This window comes from Berghia stephanieae, chromosome 9 (assembly GCF_034508935.2).
Source record: "Berghia stephanieae isolate SIO BIC M18660-M18661 chromosome 9, UCSD_Bste_1.3, whole genome shotgun sequence".
Classification (NCBI taxonomy): Eukaryota; Metazoa; Mollusca; class Gastropoda; order Nudibranchia; family Aeolidiidae; genus Berghia; species Berghia stephanieae.
Genome location: NC_088368.1, coordinates 42,000,312 through 42,009,996, shown reverse-complemented (window position 1 = coordinate 42,009,996; position 9,685 = coordinate 42,000,312).

Below are 9,685 nucleotides of genomic sequence, written 5' to 3'. Positions count from 1 at the left end.
CTTTCTGCACTTCATATGCAAGACAGTGATGCTTTTGTGCTACATTTCTCGAAATATTCACAAAGTTTCTGTATTTTGTAAATAAGACCATGGCGCTTTTGTCTTAACTGGTTAGTCGCAAATTCTGCCGTTGTATTCCAATTCTCGAATAAAATTCTTTTCTATTTATTCTATTTATTTGCAAAGTGTCTGCACTTTATAAACAAGAACATGATGCTTATGACTGGACAGGTTAATCGCAAATTCTTCCTTTGTGTTCCATTTCTCGAATCAAATTATATTAAATTCTATTAAATAATCATTTTAATGGCAAACTTTCTGCACTTGATAATTATATGCAAGACCATAATACTAAAGTCTACACAGGTTAATCGCATGTTCTGCCTAAGAAGTGCATTTCTTGAATCAGAACCTTTTTTTACCAAAGCTTTTGCTGAGGCTCTTACATCACAGATTTTTAAAAATGGAACTACACAGTTTCAGTAATAATTATCAATTTTTTTTCTTTCTCTTTCACAGGATGAGAATACAAGCATACCTTTAATGGAGAAACATCATATCTATATTTTTTTTAATGATTTCAGTGTGAATAACATGAATATGAATGAAATGACAATAAATATGATATACATTTATAATCTGTTTTTAATTTATTTGGATTTCACAAGTTGTGTTATGGCACTCAGATACAGCAGGACGGGTGAGACTGAGAACCAATCCTCACAATAGCACTAGAGGTCTTGTATATGCAAGATGTGATTTCCATTGATACAGTTTAAAGACTGTCCTGTTTTTATTCATTCTGGTGAACGCTGTAGGGTTGTTTTTTTGTTTCTTGTTTTAAAAAAGATTTTTTTCTTTCAATCTAAGTCTAAGACTTGATTGAATTCTGACTCAATGCAAATCAACTTTGTTCCAACTCCTCAACTTCAAATTACAATGAACTTGTGCGCCCTTCCTTCTCTGTTAACCTACAGGTTATTGGATATGTAACTTTAATACATATATGTACGTCTACCACAATGATAAACTAGCAATTTATCTAAATATCTTGCAATCGTCTTTTGTAATAACTTTTCATTCTGGGTTACACATAAAAGTTAGCACTGCCGGGTTACAAAAGTACTTTGATGTTAAAAAGATCAGCATCCTGTCATCTTACTTATTATATATTGGCAGGTGTAAGACTTATTCATTTTGCAAGTCATCATCGTCACAGTTTCGCACCAACACCGAACCCACTCCACAGCATCTGGGGAGCAGACTCTTGGGTCATGGTCAGTGCAGCTGAGCGCATCCTGGCATTCTCTAAGGATGTCTGCTCTGGGCACCCACATGTACACAAGCTACTCTCAGCCAGCCCCCACTTTTTCATGCTTCCAGTTGTTCTCACAAGTTTTGCCTGTGCTCTGTTCAGTGTTACCAATTCATTCCTGGGGAGGTCAGTTCCGTAGGACAGTTCTTCTCTCAGATCTCCAACAGCTTCATTTGCATGATTGTTCCACTCTCTCAACGTGGAACGCCTGTATACAGCTGCATGGTCAGGGTTGATGCTTTCTTCCATTGTGAAGCTCTTTCTCGACTTCAGTCTACTTGTCATTGGGCTGTGCCTTGGGTGCCTTGGGTCCATTTTCTATTCATATTTCTGGGCTTTGGAATCAGTGGCTCTTTGAATGTAGGGAGGTGCAATGCCAGCCAGCCGATGGAGGACTGGAACTGCAGTCGGTTTCAAGTTACTCTAATGATCCGGCAGGTGTTATTTTGACATGGAAGCATCTTACTCAGACAGGTGAGACCTATTCGGCTGATGAATAGCAGAGGGCTACTATGGTTGTCCTGACTGTTTTCGGATCTGCTCCCCATGGCGTGTAAGTTTTTGCCTCTTTTCTTAGGAAGTTGTTTCTTGTGGCCACCTTTGCTTTTGTTTTCTTTGTGTTCTGAGAAAAGGACATTGTGCGGTCTACGGTAACACCGAAGTACATGGGAAATGTGTTTTTATCCAATATGTTCCAATTCCAGATGTTCAGTTTCCTGTTTTCTTCAGGCTTGGCGGTTCTTTAAATGGAAAGCACACACTTGAGTTTTTCCTGGGTTGGCAAGTAAGTTCTTTAAATGTGGCCTCAGAGAGTGGCTCCAGGACATCCGTTAGTCTCTCCTCAATGGTCTTGAAATCAGAGGCCTGGGACACAAGACACAGATCATATAGAAACCCCCTGATGTTCTCAAAATGAGGTTGGTCGTTGGTATAAACGTTGAAAAGGATATGTGCAAGTACCGATCCTTGAGGGAGTTTGTTCTTTTGTGATCTGCTTTTCTTCCCATCCATTTCCACAAAAAAAGTGACGGTTTGACATAAGGAATTTTATTATTGCAACTATTTTTGTGTTACGAGTTACCCTTGCAACCTTTAGGAGCAGTTTCCTATGATTTACTGTGTCATAGGCAGCTGCCAGGTCCACGAACACAGTTCATATAATTTGTTTGTTCTCGTAGAGATGACTGATCCTACCTCAATGGCGATAGGTCTGTATACTGATTTTGTAATGGGGTTGCCGACAGTTTTTGACATATCTGGAAGACACAAAAGCAAGGTCTGGGTTGTAGCCTGTTCTCCAGCAAGCGCTTGGAAAGGATGCTTCATGCGTCATAGAAGAGTGTCAGATTATATTGGTCAACCCATTCCTCAACAGTATCTCCATCTTTGTTGTTCTCATTGTATCCCCATTTGGTGCTATGGCAGTTAAAGTCACCTATCACAATCATTGGTTTCTCACTAATGGTGGATGTAACTGGCCACTTGAATGGCGTTGGTGGAGGTTTGTTGACAGTAATATCACATTGAAGTTGAAGTGTCTGCTTTCAATTCTGAGAATTTCCACCTCACTTACTGTCATGTCCTGGTTGTATGTCACTATTGTTTTGTCTTTGACTTTGACGTAGTTAACGCTACCGTGAATGTTGCTTTCATGTTGTTTGACTAAATGCATGCCAGGGATGTTTAGTGCCACGGTCTTGTGCGTCTCTTGTAGTTGTAGACAGTACAGAGTTGCGTCGCTGGATTACTACAACACACACAACACCAACATTTTGCAAGTATCTTTAACACTTTTTTAAATCATTAATAAACGGTGATACTGACAACAACAATAATAATTGTTATTGTTATTATTATTATATTGTTATTATTATTTTATTATTATTATTATTATTATTATTATTATTATTATTATTATTATTATTATTATTATTATTATTATTATTATTATTATTATTATTATTATTATTATTATTATTATTATTATTATTATTATTATTATTATTATTATTATTAGTAATAGTAGTAGTAGTAGTAGTAGTAGTAGAGGTCTGTAGTAGAAATAGTAATAGTATCCGTTGGACCAAGTACATAAATATGAATATTTATACAGCGCATTTCTACAGATAGCCGTGAGCAATGCGCTTCAAAATGTTTCATATTTATCCCCCCACTTCAACAAGCCGTGTGGAACCATATTTCTTTGTCATACAGCCTGTTAGGCGACCCTTGTGTACTTAAACTGTCACTACACTAACCGCCATTTCTGTAGCCAGATACTCATTCAATCGAGTGGGGTAATGTGTGTACACTGTATAATTTTTCACGATTAGTCACCCATCCTATTACTGATCACACTTAGCATTGGCATTGCTCGACTTTTGTGACAAGACGAAAACCGTACCGCTAAGCCATACGGTCCATTAGTTCTAGATAGTATAAAAGTCTATAGTTTTGTGGTATCAGTGGTTATAATACAGTAGTGGTAGTGCAGTTATAGTTATAGTGTAGAAGTAGTAGTTGTCTTCTGTCAAAAGGGTCATCTGAGCGAAGAGATAGGAGATAGATTCGAATTTACTCTCTTCATTACATTGACCGTATGCTTTGACTTTGATCATTTGATACGCTGTAAAAAAAAAAAAAGTATGGTCCGCCTTAACCAAAGACAAGCAACCATCTTCGTTTCCCTGGACATAGATATGGTTTTGTTTACGGGAGGAGGGGGAACCATGATTATGGTTTTCCTATAAAATAAAAGAAGGGGTATTTTGGCGATAAAAAAATATGATCGTGGCCTCCCTAGCTATCTCAGACTCGGAGTAAACAGCTTGAATTTATTCGCGCCAACTTCAGTTTGCTGCCTTAGCAACATGTAAACAAAAAGTTGGTTGGATGCGCATGACATTACTAAAGGTCAATTGCAGCATAGTTCGGGTCATTTATAAAAAAATCTGGGTCACGTTTGATGTCAAATATCCGGTCACGTGATGTTGTTTATTTCATTGCACCAACTTTACTGTTCTATTGGAAAAAAATATCAAACCAGACAAACGTGAGACACTTTCTCATGAAGAATTCACAAATTCTGAAACTAAATAGCGATATACGTTTTAGTAAAAACCCTGCTTAGCGACATTCGATTTTTAAACGATATGTTTTTAGTAATATAAATCCCTAAATAGTGATACATTTTAGTAAAAACCCTGCTTAGCGACATTCGATTTTTAAACTATATGTTTTTAGTAATATAAATCCCTAAATAGTGATACATTTTAGTAAAAATCCTGTTTAGCTACATCTAGCAAATCTAACAGACCTAGCTACCCATTCATTGCTGGGTGGATGGGGGGTTAGAAAAAATATCAACTGCAAGCCGGGTCAATCCTGGTCGCTTTGCTTGTGACGCGAGTGCTCTACCAACTGAGCTATCAGCACCCTATTAATCACATGGATTTCACTTAATTAAAAAAAAAGTGAGTAAAGAGTCTTTTCCAAGGACTCAACTATGCACGGCTTAGAGCGGGACTCAAACCCAGTACCTATCGGTCTCTTACCACTAGACCACACCCGCCTACTACCACAAACTTTTGGTATTACTACGAAGTTTTGTCTCCAAACTGACAACTATATAAAACAAAAAACAAAAATAGAAATAACAGCTTCATAAAAGAACAAAATACCAAACACGGAACATTTCGAGCTCAAAACCCTTCTTCAGCCAACAACAAGAAAACAATAAAGACATAAATACATAACTAACTTCCAGACGGACGACATCGACATTTACTTGTTTACTATTTATTGTTATATTTATTTACTTGTTTATTATTTATTGTTATATTTAATTACTTACTTGTTTACTATTTATTGTTATATTTATTTAGACTTGTTTATTAATAATAATGATTTCAGCCACTGGCAATTTACTGTAACATTGACAGTTACTTATTCTTATCACTTCTCCATTCGTTCTAATGTTCAACATAACGTGCCATGATTTGCGTGTAGTTGGCTACGGCTGTATATGAATGTTGTGATAGAGCACACACGCCAAAGCTTGAAACATGTATAAGTTTATCTCCCTCAACTTATAATAATATTATGTTTTGTTAAATTTATTTACTTGTTTATTATTTATTGTTATATTTATTTACTTACTTGTTTATTATTTATTGTTATATTTATTTACTTACTTGTTTATTATTTATTGTTATATTTAATTACTTACTTGTTTATTATTTATTGTTATATTTATTTTCATTATTATTATTATTATTTATTTTTCCTTCTGTTCCAATAGAATCACAAAATTTGACAGAGGATAGTGATAACCAGCACCAATCAAGTTTGAGGACTCAAGTATGGAATATTCTTGACAAAAGTGAGTTGGAATTTTAAAAAATAAACTCATTTCACTATTTTTATCAAACGTGAAAACGTTCAGCTTATGACAAAAGAAGAAAAGAAATAAAAGCAAATTTCAAATTTTGTCAAAATCTGTATATTTGCATTCCCAACCACTAGATAATATGAGAAAATAAAAGTAGCAACCTGGATTAGTATTTTCTTTTTCACAAGCTTTGAAAACAGAGATGAACGTTACAGAGGAGAGAAGGAAAATTTGTGTTTAATTGATATAGAAAGTAGGCCTGGCTTCTTGGCTGACTATCGTTTTTTTTTTTTTAGGGGCAGGGGGGGGGGGGGGGGGGTTGAAAATATTTTGTTACTACATATGGAAGCTTCTCCGTGATACGGCCATGGCCACTTATTTCTCGGACCATAAAACAAAAAAAAACTCTTGGCGTTGTGTAAGGCGGCCAGATGATACAGTTAAGCCCACTCTTACTGATGCTGAAAGGATTCAGATGTGATTGAAATGCCGTTAAACTCATAAACGAAGATCCTCACGTCATCTGCTCGTCTTTGAAATGGTCAATCTACCTTAACCCCTAGATAAAGAACAACAAAAATGAGCTTTTATGCAAGTGTTCTAGCAACTGAGCCATGTGGACCCCCCATGCTGAATATTTTGTTTAGGTACACTCCTACACAGTTTCCTTTAACTCATTCGAATGTCCCTGTTTTTTTTTCCTCATTATTCTGCCTCATTCCATTCTTACCTCGAACATGGTTTCCTCAAACTGATTTCACCCAACCAATGTTTAAAAATTTAATCAATTTAAATTAAAATGGACAAGGTTGTCAATTTTCCGTATATTTTCCGGTCACCTGCTAAAGAGGAAACAGTCAAAATATGTTATGTTTTTTTTAAAACTGAAATTCACCACTCAGACTAGGTCGGTCAATGTGCTTGCTTAAAAGTTCCGTACGGTTTAGCTTCTGGATTGGTGACCCTGAAAGGGTTTTTTATGCGCCCAGTGATTTCAGCCACTGGCGATTTACTGTAACATTGACAGTTACTTATTCATATTCTTATCACTTCTCCACTCGTTCTAATTTTCAACATCACGTGCCATGATTTGCGTGTAGTTGGCTACGGCTGTATATGAATGTTGTGATAGAGCACACACACCAAAGCTTGAAACATGTATAAGTTTATCTCCCTCAACGTATCAATAAAATAAATAAACAATAAAGTTCATTTTTTTTCGTCCTCAAGTGGAAGTTTGACATGGTCTATTCCAAGGGAAGTCTGGAATGATCCAGGTGTCAGCCACAACGCAGCAAATTGAGCTGAGGAGAGGTGGCTTTGCTTAAGATTGCATTCATAATCAGATGGATATTCGAACTATGTATCTTTCGGGTGCATTGCCAAGTCCATTCTACTGAGCCACATTGAAGAATATTTGACACTATTTTGTTTTACTCACTATCAACCCTACTTTTTAGAACAAAACCTCGTTTTTATCACAATGTCCTTGTAATCCTTCTTCATTCTCTGCTTTTAAAAAAAATATAGGTACACAGATCGGCCTTATAGGAGACAATTGTATCTTCATTGGTTGTATTTGAATGCAAGCAGGGAGCTGTTAGAAAGTCCAGAAGTTCTGGAGCTCGGCCAGTTCAAAGGTAAGGAAGGTCATTCCTTTCTGTTAATAAAATGGTTTGTGTTTAACATTCCTGGCATCCTTTGTTGACAGGGATGTATGATACAGTCGTGATAAGCTTTTGTCAATCTGTGAAATAATTTCTTTTGTTCATTGTGCTCTATCAAAGAGATTCCTTGGAAAAATGGTGACTCATTATGGTTCGTCATCTTTTGACACTGTGCTCAGTTGCATGCATTTTAGTTGTGACAAAGAAATTTAGCCTGCTTTATTAATTCTGTGAAGGCATTTTGTCCATTGTCAGAGGATAAGGGTAACATTTTCTTTGAAAGAAGTGTTTAAAATATGTTTTGTTTTATTTTTAAAGACTAACAAACTGATTTTTAGTTCAGTTTTCTCACAATAATTTAATTGTTTTCCTGATATTTGTATTTCTTGTTCAAAACTCTTTATTTTTATGTTATGCACATGTAATCGTGTTATTTTTAAATGTCTAAATTGTATCTAATTCACTTTTTTCTAGGTCACTGAAATTGGGCTGTACAGCCAGGATAAGAGTCTCCATCAAGGAGATTGATGACCAGTCATTTTTAGTCATCACAATGGTCAATTTGGTCCATGATACCCATACTCCATCCAAAGATGTCAGTTTACTAGTTCTTCTTGTATATTGTTTTTTTTTTGTTTCTTGTCTTTGATTAATATTATTCTTTTAGGCTATAGACTGTAAGATCAGTTTATATTTTGGTGGTGAGATATAGTACATTTTAAGTGTGAATGGTGTTCAGTGAAATGAGGAATGCGCTTGATTACACCTTTTTATCTGAAACTAGACATTTTAAAATCATTGACGTCATCTCTTAGATGTATTGTTAGTCTATTGCTGTGCATCAAAGGGAGGCTTGCACAATATTATTGAAGTAAACTGGTTATGTTTTTATTGCTTGTGTGTGTACTTGTTCTTGTGGAAAAAAATACTTATTTTTAAATGGTGTAATCCACTAGAGTATATAGACAACAAAGTTCATTTTTTTCATCCTCGAGACAAAATTTTAGAGTCAATTCCAAGGGAAGGCTGGAATAGCCTGTGTGTCAACCGCAACGCAGCACCACAAATTGAGCTAGGGAGAAGTGGCTTGCTGAAACCCACATAACGCGATGGATATTCACACTATCTTTCGGGTGCATTTCAAAGTCCATACTAACAGCTGAGCCACACTGCCCCACTTTCCCTCCCCATCAATTCATTGTGGCGAGGCACGGTTTCCTCAAACGTTTTTGCATGTCCCGAGGTGTTGGAGGAAACATTGCTGGAATCTAATTATAAATTCTTCGCATGTGGGGGGGGGGGGGGGGGGGTCGGCTGTGTTGAGTGTAGAATGGTGCATCTTACAGTGGTGGATATTTGAAACCAGGAGACCAATTACACAAGATATGTGTCCATTCCTCTAGAAGTGAGTTTATACTTCCAATGAGATTGGAACACAGTTTGGTTTTTATTTTATGGTTACACCCTATACTTATTCCTTTTTCAGTTGAGTTCCAGTTCCAGTAGCTGGAGTTGTCCAGCACCCCTAATGTCATGCAGGAGACGATTTCTAGGGAATTTTGTTAAAAAATCTAGAGGAAGCCATAAGTGCGGCTAGCGATTTTTTTTTTTTTGCACCCGTTTGGGAACAGGCCAGGTTTTTAAAATGGGTCAGGGAGGTTCCTGTGTGTCTACCGAGAGAGAGAGAGAGAGAGAGAGAGAGAGAGAGAGAGAGAGAGAGAGAGAGAGAGAGAGGGATGTTTGGTGAATATTTAAACTATCAACTGTGAGCATGAATTGTTTTCAGATGTAAACATGCAACAACACTGATTGTATTCTGTGTTGTTAGTCAAGCAGTGGACTTTAAATTATGATTATGTTAAATTTCTGATACTTTACAAAGCGACTGCCGACGATAAACCATGCAATTATTATAAATTTAATACGAAAAAACCCCATCCCCAGAACATTAAAGTGATCGTGCAAAATCTCAACCATGACTTCTAGCCGTTTAGGACATTATGCGAGTCGGACGGACAGACAGAAAGTGCATTTATATAGAGACACTGAAATTCTCTTTAAGCTGTGTATATAATGCTTAATGATTCATGAAATTTTATTAATATTCATTTTGACCATGTTTTTGTGTTTTTATTTTAATTTCACATCCAATTGCGGATTAATTCAAAACAGCATAATTACAATGTTTATCGCCATGTTATCATTTTCCCTAATTGCCATTGGTTTATCTTAATAAAAATGACTGGGCTTCAACTTCAAGTTTGCCTTCATGACTGTTTATTGACCTATTTTGGCTGTTGTGGCTGTTTTACA